The sequence below is a fragment of the Lolium perenne genome, chromosome 4 (genome assembly GCF_019359855.2).
Source record: "Lolium perenne isolate Kyuss_39 chromosome 4, Kyuss_2.0, whole genome shotgun sequence".
In the NCBI taxonomy this organism is placed as follows: domain Eukaryota; kingdom Viridiplantae; phylum Streptophyta; class Magnoliopsida; order Poales; family Poaceae; genus Lolium; species Lolium perenne.
This window is the reverse complement of record NC_067247.2, coordinates 51974204-51991037: the sequence shown is the minus strand read 5'-3', so window position 1 is coordinate 51991037 and position 16834 is coordinate 51974204.

The following is a 16834-nucleotide window of genomic DNA, read 5'->3' as shown; positions in this document are numbered from 1 at the left end:
CTATCTTCGGCAGGCCCATTTGGGATGCCTATGTCATCTACACCGTCTTCCTTGTTGTTCAAACTCAATACTAGAAATTATCTAGACTTTAGAGAGACCAATTATGCAAACCAAATTTTAGCAAGCTCTATGTATTTCTTCATTAATAGGTGCAAAGCATATGGTGCAAGAGCTTAAACATGAGCACAACAATTGCCAAGTATCAAATTATTCAAGACATTTTATCAATTACTACATGTAGAATTTCCCGATTCCAACCATATAACAATTTAACGAAGAAGATTCAACCTTCGCCATGAATACTATGAGTAAAGCCTAAGGACATATTTGTCCATATGCAACAGCGGAGCGTGTCTCTCTCCCACACAATGAATGCTAGGATCCATTTTATTCAAACAAAAACAAAAACAAAAACAAACCGACGCTCCAAGCAAAGCACATAAGATGTGATGGAATAAAAATATAGTTTCAGGGGAGGAACCTGATAATGTTGTCGATGAAGAAGGGGATGCCTTGGGCATCCCCAAGCTTAGACGCTTGAGTCTTCTTGAAATATGCAGGGGTGAACCACCGGGGCATCCCCAAGCTTAGAGCTTTCACTCTCCTTGATCATATCGTATCATCCTCCTCTCTTGATCCTTGAAAACTTCCTCCACACCAAACTCAAAACAACTCATTAGAGAGTTAGTGCACAATTAAAATTTATATGTTCAGAGGTGACATAATTATTCTTAACACTTATGGACATTGCACAAAGCTACTGAAAGTTAATGGAATCGAAAAATCCATCAAGCATATCAAAACAGGCAATGCGAAATAAAAGGCAGAATCTGTCAAAACAGAATAGTTCGTAAAGACGAATTTCTAAGAGGCACCAGACTTGCTCAAATGAAAATGCTAAAATTGAATGAAAGTTGCGTACATATCTGAGGATCACTCACGTAAATTGGCATAATTTTCTGAGTTACCTACAGAGAATTAGGCCCAAATTTGTGACAGCAAAGAAATCTGTTTCTGCGCAGTAATCCAAATCTAGTATGAACCTTACTATCAAAGACTTTACTTGGCACAACTATGCAACAAAATAAGATAAGGAGAGGTTGCTACAGTAGTAACAACTTCCAAGACTCAAATATAAAATAAAAGTGCAGTAGTAAAAACATGGGTTGTCTCCCATAAGCGCTTTTCTTTAACGCCTTTCAGCTAGGCGCAGAAAGTGTGTATCAAGTGTTATCAAGAGACGAAGTATCAACATCATAATTTGTTCTAATAATAGAATCAAAAGGTAACTTCATTCTCTTTCTAGGGAAGTGTTCCATACCTTTCTTGAGAGAAAATTGATATTTAATATTCCCTTCCTTCATATCAATGATAGCTCCAACAGTTTGAAGAAAAGGTCTTCCCAATATAATGGGACAAGATGCATTGCATTCAATATCCAAGACAACAAAATCAACGGGGACAAGGTTATTGTTAACGGTAATGCGAACATTATCAACTCTCCCCAAAGGTTTCTTTGTAGAATTATCATCAAGATTAACATCCAAATAATAATTTTTCAATGGTGGCAAGTCAAGCATATTATAAATCTTCTTAGGCAAAACAGAAATACTTGCACCAAGATCACATAAAGCATTACAATCAAAGTCATTGACCTTCATCTTAATGATGGGCTCCCAACCATCCTCTAGCTTCCTAGGAATAGAAGCTTCGCGTTCTAATTTCTCTTCTCTAGCTTTTATGAGAGCATTTGTAATATGTTTCGTGAAAGCCAAGTTTATACCACTAGCATTAGGACTCTTAGCAAGTTTTTGTAAGAACTTTATAACTTCAGAGATGTGGCAATCATCAAAATCCAAACCATTATAATCTAAAGCAATGGGATCATCATCCCCAATGTTGAAAAAAATTTCAGCAGTTTTATCACAGGCAGTTTCAGCAGTTTTAGCAGTTTCAGGCAGTTTTTCGCGCTTTGCATTAGAAGTGGAAACATTGCCAACACCAATTCTTTTATTACTAGATGATACCCCGCGCGTTGCTGCAGGGCATCAATGGACCAAAAATGAGGCTTATAAACTATGAGGCATATATAAAACGTAATTGGGATGAATCACCGTTCTCAATACCTCAAATTGTTGAATACAACTAAGGGGGCAATTTGAGTATATCATTGCTTCAAGTGGTACATAGTTTTAATAAGTTCGACATCCAACAGAAAAGAAACAATGCATGTGCAAAAATTATGGCTGAACTTTACTATCAGGAATACTGGCCTTCCATCCATACTGTTCAATGAATTTTGCTATTAACCAATGAAGCCCATCAATTTGGCATTTCCTTATTGAAACAAACATTCTTTTCCATTGGCATCTGAAACGAAGGCAGATTACTAATTAGAGCTTGTCATCGTTAAAAAAGACCAAAAATAACACCAACGGGGAATATTTGATGGCAACTGAGACAAACACCGAATATTTTTATTTTTATTGGCATGTCATAGTTAGAAAGAAAAAGGTGTAATATCCCAGGTAATGGGGTTACAAAAATAGAGGAAACAGATGTGTGCATTGCATTCATGCATAGAAAATCTGGGGAATTTTCGCGCTTTAAAGTAAAACAGTCACAACAACTGAAGTTTCACTTGACCTTGGTGGAATTGAAGTAGCTCATCAAGTCAAGCGTTATAAACCTCAATGTGACTTTGTTAAAACATTGTTTTGGGTAGAGATGATTTGATCTAAGGGGTTAGATCAAATGGAACCAATAATCAACTCAACAACACTTTACTCTTTGATCAATTGCTTGATCTGATAAAAGAATTATATTATGGTAATCCTGGTCATAACAGATGAACACCAATTCAATTGCAAATCAAGTAACAATAAATGGAGAAACCATTCTTCACTTATCTTCTCCATGTCTTAAACTAATCCTTGATCTTACCATGAACCTCATGGTATTTTTTTTTATTTCAATCTTGGAAACATAACAAGGAGATCAACTCTAGAAATATATATCCTTCTCTATTCTATATTATTATACATCAAACCTAGAGAGGTGAGAGTTCTATTATATTATTAAAGAAGCAATAACAAAACTTGAGTTAAATCTTGGATATACATCCAAGTATTCAGATCATCATCTCTAAGAGAAACCCTAGGATATCATCCAAGACAATTCCTAGAAAGATAAACCAACTAAGTTAGACAATTGAATCTTTAGCTTAGCTACCTAAATACATATAGGGAGTACACCATAAACCCTAGAATAACTGTTCTTAAATGGGAGAGCTCAAGCTAAGGTGTTACACTCAAGTTAGTTGAGAAAACACTTGGATTCAAGGGAGAGATTTATTCAAATATCCAAATGGTTAAACCATTATTCCTTGAGTAAAACCCTAAGTAATTATCTCAGGCAATCTCCTGGGATATAAATTATTGAGACAACCATAATTATGTCTATTCAAGAAACTATAAAAGAAAGTCTATATTTAGTTGATCAAGACAATGCTTGATCATGGAAGTAAGAAACCCATTTAATGAGAGATCCCTTAGGAAGCCAAACCTCGATCATTATTAACTCAGTGATGATCATAAACCCTAAGAACTTGAGGTATTGAGAATAAACCCTAATAGGATAAGTAGATCTCATTTCCACATGAAATTACTCGAGATCACTAGTAAGCAACCATATGCTTATATTCCAACCTTAACTTGTGAATCACTTGGTGCTCATAAGTAGAATTCTACCACAACTACATTCCACCTATTTTTCACTTAAGAACCACAAGAAAACATTAAGAGTCAAACTCTATACTCTAAATGGGGAGAAACATTCATCCATAAGACCAAAGTTAACTATAAAAAGAACTATAACCAATGTAGTTAATTTAATGATAAATTAAGGATAATAATTGTAGTTAATTGGTAGTAGATAAAAACCAATTCTCAAATTCTCAGTAATTAAATGAGCACAAAAGCAATTAAGAAAGTAACCATATTATCTTGGTTAGGGGAGATTAAACCCTAGCAAATGCAATATGATGTTATCTCATCTCTAGCTTATGCATCACATGGGGATCACAAGTATAAACCTAAAACCATGTTTAAGCTAAAATAGGAATAAGGGCATTGTTTAGCCAACCCTAAAAGGAATCAAGATATCAACTTGACCTATCATTAAAGCCATACCAATGTAGGTACAACTAACTATTGTTTCCCAATAAATAGAAGTCTCATGAGAGGAATAGGATATACCTAAGCATTTGAAACCAAGGTTTAAGAAAGCAATACTAGTAACTCTAGAATAGCCCTAGACAATTTTCCAAGTCCTTAAATTAAATAGGCACATAAAATAATGTTCAGCGAATCCTCTTCTCAAAAGAGAACCTAAAAATAAGCCTTATTTTATAAATAACTTATTTATAAAGTAATACATAATAAAAGCTTAACCATGATGAGGGGATTATTTAAAACCTCAACAATATTCTTTGAACACTAAAATATGTGAAATAGAAAGAATCCTTGTTTTGTCACATATTTAAAATTAAATTCAACCATATAACCAATGCACCTCAATTATGAAACATATTCACATTAGGGGCAACTTATTTCCTGATAAGAAGAAGCCAACCATTTGAACTCAATCAACACTGGTTTAAAATTCAAACCAGAAATACAAAAGTATAAAAACAGCAAAAGAAATTAAAGCAGAAAAAGAAAATAGATAAAAGAGAGAAGAAAGAGAGCTTACCTGCCGCAGCAGCCCAACTGGGGAGCCCAGTAGAAGCCAGGCCCAGCCCAAACCGCACCAGCCAGCACAGCCCACCAGCAGCCCAACTTACCTCTTCGTCTAAATATCCTGGAGAGGATCGTCCTCATCCCTTTCTTCGTGCATGGTGGCCAGCGCGACGCCGTGGCCGTCTCCACCTCGTCGCTGTCGACCTCTCCTCGTCTGAGAGCATGACAAGGCGTGCCTCGAGCCCTATAAGTACCCTAGTCGACGAATTATCTCCGTTTCCCCTCGTTCCTCTCCAATTTCATCCATGCCGAGACCCTGGCTCCGCCGCCTCTCTACCGCCGGCGAGCGAGGCCTCCCCGAGCTAAGTCGTGCACACCACCGTGACCGCCGTCCTCGACAAGCTAACCCCGCGGAAGGAATCGAGCTGTGGTGTCCGAGATCGACGCCGACGAACTCGTCTTCTCCGACGCCGGCATCGAGCAATTCCGGCGATGCAAGCCTCCAGTGACCTCGTCGTTGCTTCCAGCCTGATCACGGTGAGCCACTGAATCCCCAGAGCATCCTAGCATCCCTCCTAGCGCTTTGAATCATGCCCGTGCCGATGATCTTTGTCCGCCGCCGCGGTACCTCGCCGTTGAGCATGCTCCGGTGGCCATTAGCGGGCGGCGCGAACCTCATTCGACGTCCCTTAGCAAGCTAAGTCGAGTAGAATTAATCCCCCGTCCACGGGAGCCCGGGATCGGCGGCGCCGTCGTGGATTTCCCGCCAAAGTGACCCCTGGACATGAACTCGATTTTGACCCGCCAAGCCACGGTGGCAGCCGACGTGGTCCTGGACCCACCGGTCGCTGGCCGTGTGTAACTCTAGTCTGGGTAGGTTTAGTAGTTTTCTGTTTTAAATTTCAATTCAAAAATTACTGCAACTCTGCAAAATTATATAAAATCCATATTAACTCAGAAAAATGAAAGTAATATATCAAAATTCTTATAAAACTAAACTCTATCCAATAAAAATATAAAATGGAATTTTTATTTTTAATAAAAATTCAATTATTTAATACTTGATATTTAAGCCTTTAATTTTAATTCTAAATTCAATTAAAATTCAATAATTAGGAAAAAGGTATAAAATAAATAAAAACCAGTAAAGTAAATAAGGAAAACAATAAAATAAATTTTCCTTCTCTACTAATTTATTAAATCCTTATTAGGAGGATTTTAAACCCTAATTAATAATTACCTTAATTATTAATTATTTAAAAATAATAAAATGCCAAATCCAATATTAATTTTATTTCAAAGTTATTAATAACTTCAACCTTATAGTGAAGTTATTAATTCAAGAACTTTAGGGTATTTAGAAAACCCTAATTTCATAAGTAATAGAACCAGGAACCCATAATTTAATGTGGGACCCTAAAACCCTAATACTATTAGGAAACCTAGCTCCATTTATTCATATGAACTCTAATTTGTTTCTAACCTAAACCCTAGGTTAGGATAAGTGATCAGGATATTTTTCCTCTGATCCATAGAACCATAATTAGCAAATAAATACTTACCATGTTCACATAAAATGTAGGAGCCCTATTATCAATAATTCAAAGATTCCATGTATGCATACCTATCCTACCTAGTTAATCAAGTAGGGTGAGCCAAGTGTAAACCCTAGATCCTATTACTAAAACACCAACCTTAATCATTCCTACTTAGCATCACACCATCGTGATGAATTCTAATAGCAATCATATCTAATGTTTAGCAGTACATACCATACTCCACTAAACCCTACTAGTGTGAGATACTTAGAAACCATCCCATCTAAGAGCCAACCATTCTTTACTTAGTGAAACCAATAATAAAACCTAGAAAACCTCAACACTAATTGATATACTTCTTATTCCTTAAGAAGTATGTTCTTCAAAAGTTATTCTTTTGAAGTAAATAAGGAGTAGCCATCCAACCAGCTTTATAGGACCTATAAACCTAGCCATCTATCACCATCAAGGTATACCAACCTTGATAGCACCCATGTTTAATGAATTGCCTAAGATGTGCTTCCAACCTTGTTAGAATCCATCTAATACTTACTCCAGAAACTAAATAAAACCATAGTCAACCATAGAACCCCCTCAACCTAATTATCATACTTGTTCTTTATTAAAGAACATGTTCTTTAAAAGTTATTCTTTTTAAAGTATATAATAATCAATCATTAACCATGACATATAGTACTAAAACTAACCACTATTCAGTACCTGTTAGGATTACACCAAACCTTATTGTTGTGTGCTATTATTGTTATTATTATGATTTATTACAAGACCGCTTATGATAACAAGCAACCAATTCTTAATAAGAACCTTGTTTGTGAATCATTCTAAAAGTGCAACACACCCTGAACCAATCATTACCACTCACTAATCCTAAATCATCGGGGTTAGGACACGCTTAGAACGATTGCATCTCATAATTATGCATTATTGCATCCTTGCCAATCTTTTAAACATCGTCCTTACCGGACGATGATGCTATTTCAGAATTTGGAGTTATTGCGTATCGAAGACCTTGTCTGCATAATCTTGCAGCCAAGAAAGGCAAGTTCATCACTTGCTCATGTCATTTGAGTATTTTTATCAAATTACTTGCAAAGTATTATGGTTATCACTATTGCACAAAAATCAAAACCACTACTTTCATAACTATGAATATGACTATGTGGTGGGCAATGGAACCATGGATTGTGTTGATATGGTGGAGGTTCCATTGCACGGGCTTATATCCATCTAGGATTAAACAACAAATGTCGCCAGTGATTCTTGTGCCGTAATATCCGTGTTAACCATAAGATCCGGAGTGGGACGGAGTAGTCAAAAGTGTTTCCACCTCTCGTTCATCAACGGATGCGCTTTACCGTAGACACTTGTATCTGTCAGGGCAAGCGGTGGGCTGGGGAAGCCTTAAGTCCCCACGGCATAGTCCGTAGACACTTGTCGCTCGAAGTGCAAGCGGTGGGCTGGGGAAGCCTAAAGTCCCCACGGTATTGCGGTCTATGATGGGTTGCAGCTACCGGCGAAGGAGTTTGGTTAACGAGTCCCAAACTGTTGTCGTGGTCGGGGTCCATCCTTAAGTGGTATAAGAGGACCGACGAGGACCCAGGGTCGGGGTATGCAACAAAGGGTGGGTGTTCGAGGTAGCGGAGGAACATGATTGGCTAGACCTTATACCGGGCCTCACACCAAAGGAAGTGTGGACGAGAACTTAAGCTCGGTTGGCACCAAGGTTAAGATCTCTTATGGGTAAAGCAACACACCTCTGCAGAGTGTAAAGAACCGTGACCTGTCACTCCCTGTTCCGGGATATGGAACTGCGAACGCGGCCGGAAAGGAGCTCCATGAAGTTCTAGTAAACCGGTGAAGGCTGACGGACATAGTTCTTCTGAATAAAAGCAACCTTTTGAAGTAATGGTTACGAAAACCTGCATTGGTATTAGACTTTCTGGTCTAATGCCGTAGCTAGTGCATTAAACACCTCTTTCCTATAATGAACTTGTTGAGTACGCTCGTACTCATCCCACTCTTAAATCCCCTGCTTAGATATGGAGGCCACGATGGAGGATCTACAGTGCAACTCGAAGACCGAGGAGTCAACAACTACTTCAAGAGACAGGACCATGTCAGAGGAGTCAGATACCACGTCCAACAAGGAGAAAACCTAGTTTAGCCATAGAAAGGAACTAGCTTCCTAAACCTAGCTCCTATTTAGCTAGAATCTATTCATAGCCCCTACAGCTAGTCAAATACTCTACAAATAGAGTTCGTGATAGGATTAGACTACGAGTCGTTCTTCTGGAGTTTATTTGCTGATTTACCTCATTGTAAAGTAGGAGGCTGTGATAATCTTATGTAACAAAGTAAATGTTGTAATTCTATAGACATGCCTTGGACCCGCATATGTTTCTGTTGTACCACTCTGAGCGATATAATACGAGTGGAACGGTGTTTCATTGGTGTTATATCAGACTTGCATACTACACCATGCAGTGGTATGCCGGGTCACCACAGTTGGTATCAGAGCCAATGCTTTGACCCTAGGATTAAAACCCTTTAAAGGAGACCTATAGGATTGGTAGTGTCTATAGGAAGTTATCCTAGGTAAACCAAATACTTCTTATGACTTGAGATGGATATTCACTTGAGAATAATCCTGACACATTTGAGTCAACATTTCTTATATAGCTTATCAAGATAAAGTAAAGTTAGTTAGCTAATCCCAAGTATGAAGTATACCATTAAGTCCTTAAACAATAGATGAGTAGATCACAGTTGGTATACAATACATGGTAGTCCAAAGAGAGGATACAACCATAAGGGAAATATCCTATTGGAAGATGTGTACCAACATATGTTAGGATTAAGTAAAAGTTATCCAGACCTGTAATAGGAGTAATATCAAGTGATGATAATCATTAAGATATCTTAATAGAAGATGTAGACCAAGTTAAGTAATGAGTAAGTAAAATTATCTAGTCAGGTGAAACAATTGATAGTAAGTGATAACTAGGAGTCATCTGAGGTAGTATAGACTTTGATAAGTCAATTATGGGAGGTAAGGAAGAGAGATAGGAATAAAATATGCCTACTTACATGGTAGAGACTGAAATCATGTATGATTCACCTGAGAATCATTATGTGATGTACTAGAGCCTCATAAATATTTAGGAGAAGTAAATAAGAAGCCAGTTGTTCAACAACAGTGCAAGAATTGTGTTCCCAAAACAATGGGAAGTGTGCCAAGCACATCTTGACCATAGTCTTATGATAGAACACATGGAAGTATTATAGTTATATTCCAATAGTTATGTGTTTAGAGTAACGATGTGGGAGCCTAAAGATATCATGTGAGGTATTCCTCAACAACATGGGAAGCTAAATTAGTACTTCCAAAGAAAATTAGGTTAACCTTAACTATCCTAGACCACTTTGTTTCAAGTTTATCTCATTGCAAATGTGCAATTAAGGTAAATGTTGAGACAAATAGTAGAATCCCATATATTCGTGCTAAGTATCACGATATAAACCTATCTTATGTGGTGTTTTATACTACACATCTCAGCCTGATGTTTAGAGATGTCATACTCAACTATTATATTCAGGCTTATGATGGTGTGTATTATAAACACAAAGCTGAATCTTCTTGGATTTTATTGGATTTTCATTGTTTGACTAGATCCATACATGAAGTTTGACTTTGATATGCAAATGCATGTTGCAATATCAGGTCCTTACTTGGTGTTATAGATCTAGAGGGTGATGGTAAATGTGTGAGGAAGTGACGAACTCTGAAGATCTTAAAGACAAGATGAAGGTTCATCATAAAAAGGAAGTAAAGTTGTGGGAAGAAACCACAAAACTCCGAAAAAAGTATCAACCAAAACTCATGCTTGCCTCAATAGAGGAGTACTTTAGTACATAAGAAGCATGAAGGTGAGAAATATGATGACTGTGGAGTAGTAGAAGTAGAACCATAGTCATTAGGGAAAAGGGAATGCATGGGAAATCACTTAGGATACTATATTCATAGTGTCAGCTAGTGGGTTTTCTTGCAAAATAAACCCTGAATGAAGGAGGATGATATATAAAACTATAGCAGATATAAGAAGACCATAGTTGATATCAGAAGACCACAATTGGTATAGTATAAATACTGCGAGATAAAGTAGAAGATGTCTCGTCCAGTTGATCAGAACCTATAATAGAATCCATTTTTTAGATATCAAATAGCCACAGTTGGTATAACAACCACAGCTGGTATCAGTTGGTATTACAAATAGTCCACGATTTAATTAGTTGTTACAAAAGTTTGTGAACAAATAAAAATCTTGTCAGTCAAATAGCTAGATCTATAAACATCTAGTCAAAGGATTCACATTGGATGTCCACAATTGAGTGGACACACCACAAGGATTCTTCACAAGACCTTAGATGAATATAAACCACAAGCTACACCTAGACTAATATTCTAACCATCAATCCAATGGTTGGAATAAAAAGGAGTCGAAGAACATAAGTAAACTCTAAGGGGTAGAGTAAAGATTGAGTTGGATGTACAATGACTCAATACTTTAAGTTAGATAGAAACAGAAGGTCTGAAATGAGAGGAAGTTCGAACTTATTTTCATAAGATTGTGAACACTACTTTCAGAAGGATGTCAGACCAGAAGCCGAGGATTATACCTCGAGGAAGTAATAATTGGACTATAACTTGAGAAAGTGAGTAATATCTATTCAGAAGTACGAAAGCTCAAGTAAGTCAAAAATAAAGAAGTTGGACGAAGGAAATGTCAGAGACCAAATACAGCTCAAGAAGGCCAAAGACCGAAGGAAATTGACCATACCAAAACCATAGACTAATAGAATGATTCCTTTCATGGAACCTAAATAACCCAAAATAGTTATGGGTATCAACTATAAACCATGATTGGATGGACTAAAAGAGTCTAATCCAATCTTAGGGAAATAAACCATCACGAATAATTCCATGGTAGAGTACCTTACCAAGTACCATTATTGCACTTTTGGTAGTAAGGGAGAACAAAGACCTATTTTATCAAATAGGAGATTGTTATCCAATTAGTCCTCAATTAAGACTGTCAGGACCAGAAGAAGTCCTAATCATTGAATATTCAATGAGAAAGGAAACAAGTTTATAAAGTTGGAATAGATCAATGAATCAAAGTAAGAACCATGGTTCAGAGACGGTATTATTAGATTCCAGAGAAAAATCATAGAACTGGAGTAAGAATTAATGTTCAGAGACAGATACTAATGGATTCCAGGAAAAATCTGGACAAGGGATATATTCAATTATATCTAGTGAGATCAATATGGAGTTCGAGGAAAGTCGTAGTCTGCACAAGCCAGATCCACACTTCGGAAACGTGAGAGAGTTCAAACTTCGAGGACGAAGTTTAGTTTAAGGGGTAGAGACTGTAATATCCCAGGTAATGGGGTTACAAAAATAGAGGAAACAGATGTGTGCATTGCATTCATGCATAGAAAATCTGGGGAATTTTCGCGCTTTAAAGTAAAACAGTCACAACAACTGAAGTTTCACTTGACCTTGGTGGAATTGAAGTAGCTCATCAAGTCAAGCGTTATAAACCTCAATGTGACTTTGTTAAAACATTGTTTTGGGTAGAGATGATTTGATCTAAGGGGTTAGATCAAATGGAACCAATAATCAACTCAACAACACTTTACTCTTTGATCAATTGCTTGATCTGATAAAAGAATTATATTATGGTAATCCTGGTCATAACAGATGAACACCAATTCAATTGCAAATCAAGTAACAATAAATGGAGAAACCATTCTTCACTTATCTTCTCCATGTCTTAAACTAATCCTTGATCTTACCATGAACCTCATGGTATTTTTTTTTATTTCAATCTTGGAAACATAACAAGGAGATCAACTCTAGAAATATATATCCTTCTCTATTCTATATTATTATACATCAAACCTAGAGAGGTGAGAGTTCTATTATATTATTAAAGAAGCAATAACAAAACTTGAGTTAAATCTTGGATATACATCCAAGTATTCAGATCATCATCTCTAAGAGAAACCCTAGGATATCATCCAAGACAATTCCTAGAAAGATAAACCAACTAAGTTAGACAATTGAATCTTTAGCTTAGCTACCTAAATACATATAGGGAGTACACCATAAACCCTAGAATAACTGTTCTTAAATGGGAGAGCTCAAGCTAAGGTGTTACACTCAAGTTAGTTGAGAAAACACTTGGATTCAAGGGAGAGATTTATTCAAATATCCAAATGGTTAAACCATTATTCCTTGAGTAAAACCCTAAGTAATTATCTCAGGCAATCTCCTGGGATATAAATTATTGAGACAACCATAATTATGTCTATTCAAGAAACTATAAAAGAAAGTCTATATTTAGTTGATCAAGACAATGCTTGATCATGGAAGTAAGAAACCCATTTAATGAGAGATCCCTTAGGAAGCCAAACCTCGATCATTATTAACTCAGTGATGATCATAAACCCTAAGAACTTGAGGTATTGAGAATAAACCCTAATAGGATAAGTAGATCTCATTTCCACATGAAATTACTGGGAGATCACTAGTAAGCAACCATATGCTTATATTCCAACCTTAACTTGTGAATCACTTGGTGCTCATAAGTAGAATTCTACCACAACTACATTCCACCTATTTTTCACTTAAGAACCACAAGAAAACATTAAGAGTCAAACTCTATACTCTAAATGGGGAGAAACATTCATCCATAAGACCAAAGTTAACTATAAAAAGAACTATAACCAATGTAGTTAATTTAATGATAAATTAAGGATAATAATTGTAGTTAATTGGTAGTAGATAAAAACCAATTCTCAAATTCTCAGTAATTAAATGAGCACAAAAGCAATTAAGAAAGTAACCATATTATCTTGGTTAGGGGAGATTAAACCCTAGCAAATGCAATATGATGTTATCTCATCTCTAGCTTATGCATCACATGGGGATCACAAGTATAAACCTAAAACCATGTTTAAGCTAAAATAGGAATAAGGGCATTGTTTAGCCAACCCTAAAAGGAATCAAGATATCAACTTGACCTATCATTAAAGCCATACCAATGTAGGTACAACTAACTATTGTTTCCCAATAAATAGAAGTCTCATGAGAGGAATAGGATATACCTAAGCATTTGAAACCAAGGTTTAAGAAAGCAATACTAGTAACTCTAGAATAGCCCTAGACAATTTTCCAAGTCCTTAAATTAAATAGGCACATAAAATAATGTTCAAATAATCCTCTTCTCAAAAGAGAACCTAAAAATAAGCCTTATTTTATAAATAACTTATTTATAAAGTAATACATAATAAAAGCTTAACCATGATGAGGGGATTATTTAAAACCTCAACAATATTCTTTGAACACTAAAATATGTGAAATAGAAAGAATCCTTGTTTTGTCACATATTTAAAATTAAATTCAACCATATAACCAATGCACCTCAATTATGAAACATATTCACATTAGGGGCAACTTATTTCCTGATAAGAAGAAGCCAACCATTTGAACTCAATCAACACTGGTTTAAAATTCAAACCAGAAATACACAAGTATAAAAATAGCAAAAGAAATTAAAGCGAGAAAAAGAAAATAGATAAAAGAGAGAAGAAAGAGAGCTTACTGCCGCATAGCCTCAACCTGGGAGCCCAAGAGAAGCCGTGCCCAGCCCAAACCGCACCAGCCAAAGACAGCCCACCAGCAGCCCAACTTACCTCTTCGTCTAAATATCCTGGAGAGGATCGTCCTCATCCCTTTCTTCGTGCATGGTGGCCAGCGCGACGCCGTGGCCGTCTCCACCTCGTCGCTGTCGACCTCTCCTCGTCTGAGAGCATGACAAGGCGTGCCTCGAGCCCTATAAGTACCCTAGTCGACGAATTATCTCCGTTTCCCCTCGTTCCTCTCCAATTTCATCCATGCCGAGACCCTGGCTCCGCCAGTCTCTCTTACCGCCGGCGAGCGAGGCCTCCCCGAGCTAAGTCGTGCACACCACCGTGACCGCCGTCCTCGACAAGCTAACCCCGCGGAAGGAATCGAGCTGTGGTGTCCGAGATCGACGCCGACGAACTCGTCTTCTCCGACGCCGGCATCGAGCAATTCCGGCGATGCAAGCCTCCAGTGACCTCGTCGTTGCTTCCAGCCTGATCACGGTGAGCCACTGAATCCCCAGAGCATCCTAGCATCCCTCCTAGCGCTTTGAATCATGCCCGTGCCGATGATCTTTGTCCGCCGCCGCGGTACCTCGCCGTTGAGCATGCTCCGGTGGCCATTAGCGGGCGGCGCGAACCTCATTCGACGTCCCTTAGCAAGCTAAGTCGAGTAGAATTAATCCCCCGTCCACGGGAGCCCGGGATCGGCGGCGCCGTCGTGGATTTCCCGCCGGCAGTGACCCCTGGACATGAACTCGATTTTGACCCAGTCAAGCCACGGTGGCAGCTGACGTGGTCCTGGACCCACTGGTCAGTGGCCGTGTGTAACTCTAGTCTGGGTAGGTTTAGTAGTTTTCTGTTTTAAATTTCAATTCAAAAATTACTGCAACTCTGCAAAATTATATAAAATCCATATTAACTCAGAAAAATGAAAGTAATATATCAAAATTCTTATAAAACTAAACTCTATCCAATAAAAATATAAAATGGAATTTTTATTTTTAATAAAAATTCAATTATTTAATACTTGATATTTAAGCCTTTAATTTTAATTCTAAATTCAATTAAAATTCAATAATTAGGAAAAAGGTATAAAATAAATAAAAACCAGTAAAGTAAATAAGGAAAACAATAAAATAAATTTTCCTTCTCTACTAATTTATTAAATCCTTATTTGGAGGATTTTAAACCCTAATTAATAATTACCTTAATTATTAATTATTTAAAAATAATAAAATGCCAAATCCAATATTAATTTTATTTCAAAGTTATTAATAACTTCAACCTTATAGTGAAGTTATTAATTCAAGAACTTTAGGGTATTTAGAAAACCCTAATTTCATAAGTAATAGAACCAGGAACCCATAATTTAATGTGGGACCCTAAAACCCTAATACTATTAGGAAACCTAGCTCCATTTATTCATATGAACTCTAATTTGTTTCTAACCTAAACCCTAGGTTAGGATAAGTGATCAGGATATTTTTCCTCTGATCCATAGAACCATAATTAGCAAATAAATACTTACCATGTTCACATAAAATGTAGGAGCCCTATTATCAATAATTCAGTATTCCATGTATGCATACCTATCCTACCTAGTTAATCAAGTAGGGTGAGCCAAGTGTAAACCCTAGATCCTATTACTAAAACACCAACCTTAATCATTCCTACTTAGCATCACACCATCGTGATGAATTCTAATAGCAATCATATCTAATGTTTAGCAGTACATACCATACTCCACTAAACCCTACTAGTGTGAGATACTTAGAAACCATCCCATCTAAGAGCCAACCATTCTTTACTTAGTGAAACCAATAATAAAACCTAGAAAACCTCAACACTAATTGATATACTTCTTATTCCTTAAGAAGTATGTTCTTCAAAAGTTATTCTTTTGAAGTAAATAAGGAGTAGCCATCCAACCAGCTTTATAGGACCTATAAACCTAGCCATCTATCACCATCAAGGTATACCAACCTTGATAGCACCCATGTTTAATGAATTGCCTAAGATGTGCTTCCAACCTTGTTAGAATCCATCTAATACTTACTCCAGAAACTAAATAAAACCATAGTCAACCATAGAACCCCCTCAACCTAATTATCATACTTGTTCTTTATTAAAGAACATGTTCTTTAAAAGTTATTCTTTTTAAAGTATATAATAATCAATCATTAACCATGACATATAGTACTAAAACTAACCACTATTCAGTACCTGTTAGGATTACACCAAACCTTATTGTTGTGTGCTATTATTGTTATTATTATGATTTATTACAGCACCTGCTTATGATAACAAGCAACCAATTCTTAATAAGAACCTTGTTTGTGAATCATTCTAAAAGTGCAACACACCCTGAACCAATCATTACCACTCACTAATCCTAAATCATCGGGGTTAGGACACGCTTAGAACGATTGCATCTCATAATTATGCATTATTGCATCCTTGCCAATCTTTTAAACATCGTCCTTACCGGACGATGATGCTATTTCAGAATTTGGAGTTATTGCGTATCGAAGACCTTGTCTGCATAATCTTGCAGCCAAGAAAGGCAAGTTCATCACTTGCTCATGTCATTTGAGTATTTTTATCAAATTACTTGCAAAGTATTATGGTTATCACTATTGCACAAAAATCAAAACCACTACTTTCATAACTATGAATATGACTATGTGGTGGGCAATGGAACCATGGATTGTGTTGATATGGTGGAGGTTCCATTGCACGGGCTTATATCCATCTAGGATTAAACAACAAATGTCGCCAGTGATTCTTGTGCCGTAATATCCGTGTTAACCATAAGATCCGGAGTGGGACGGAGTAGTCAAA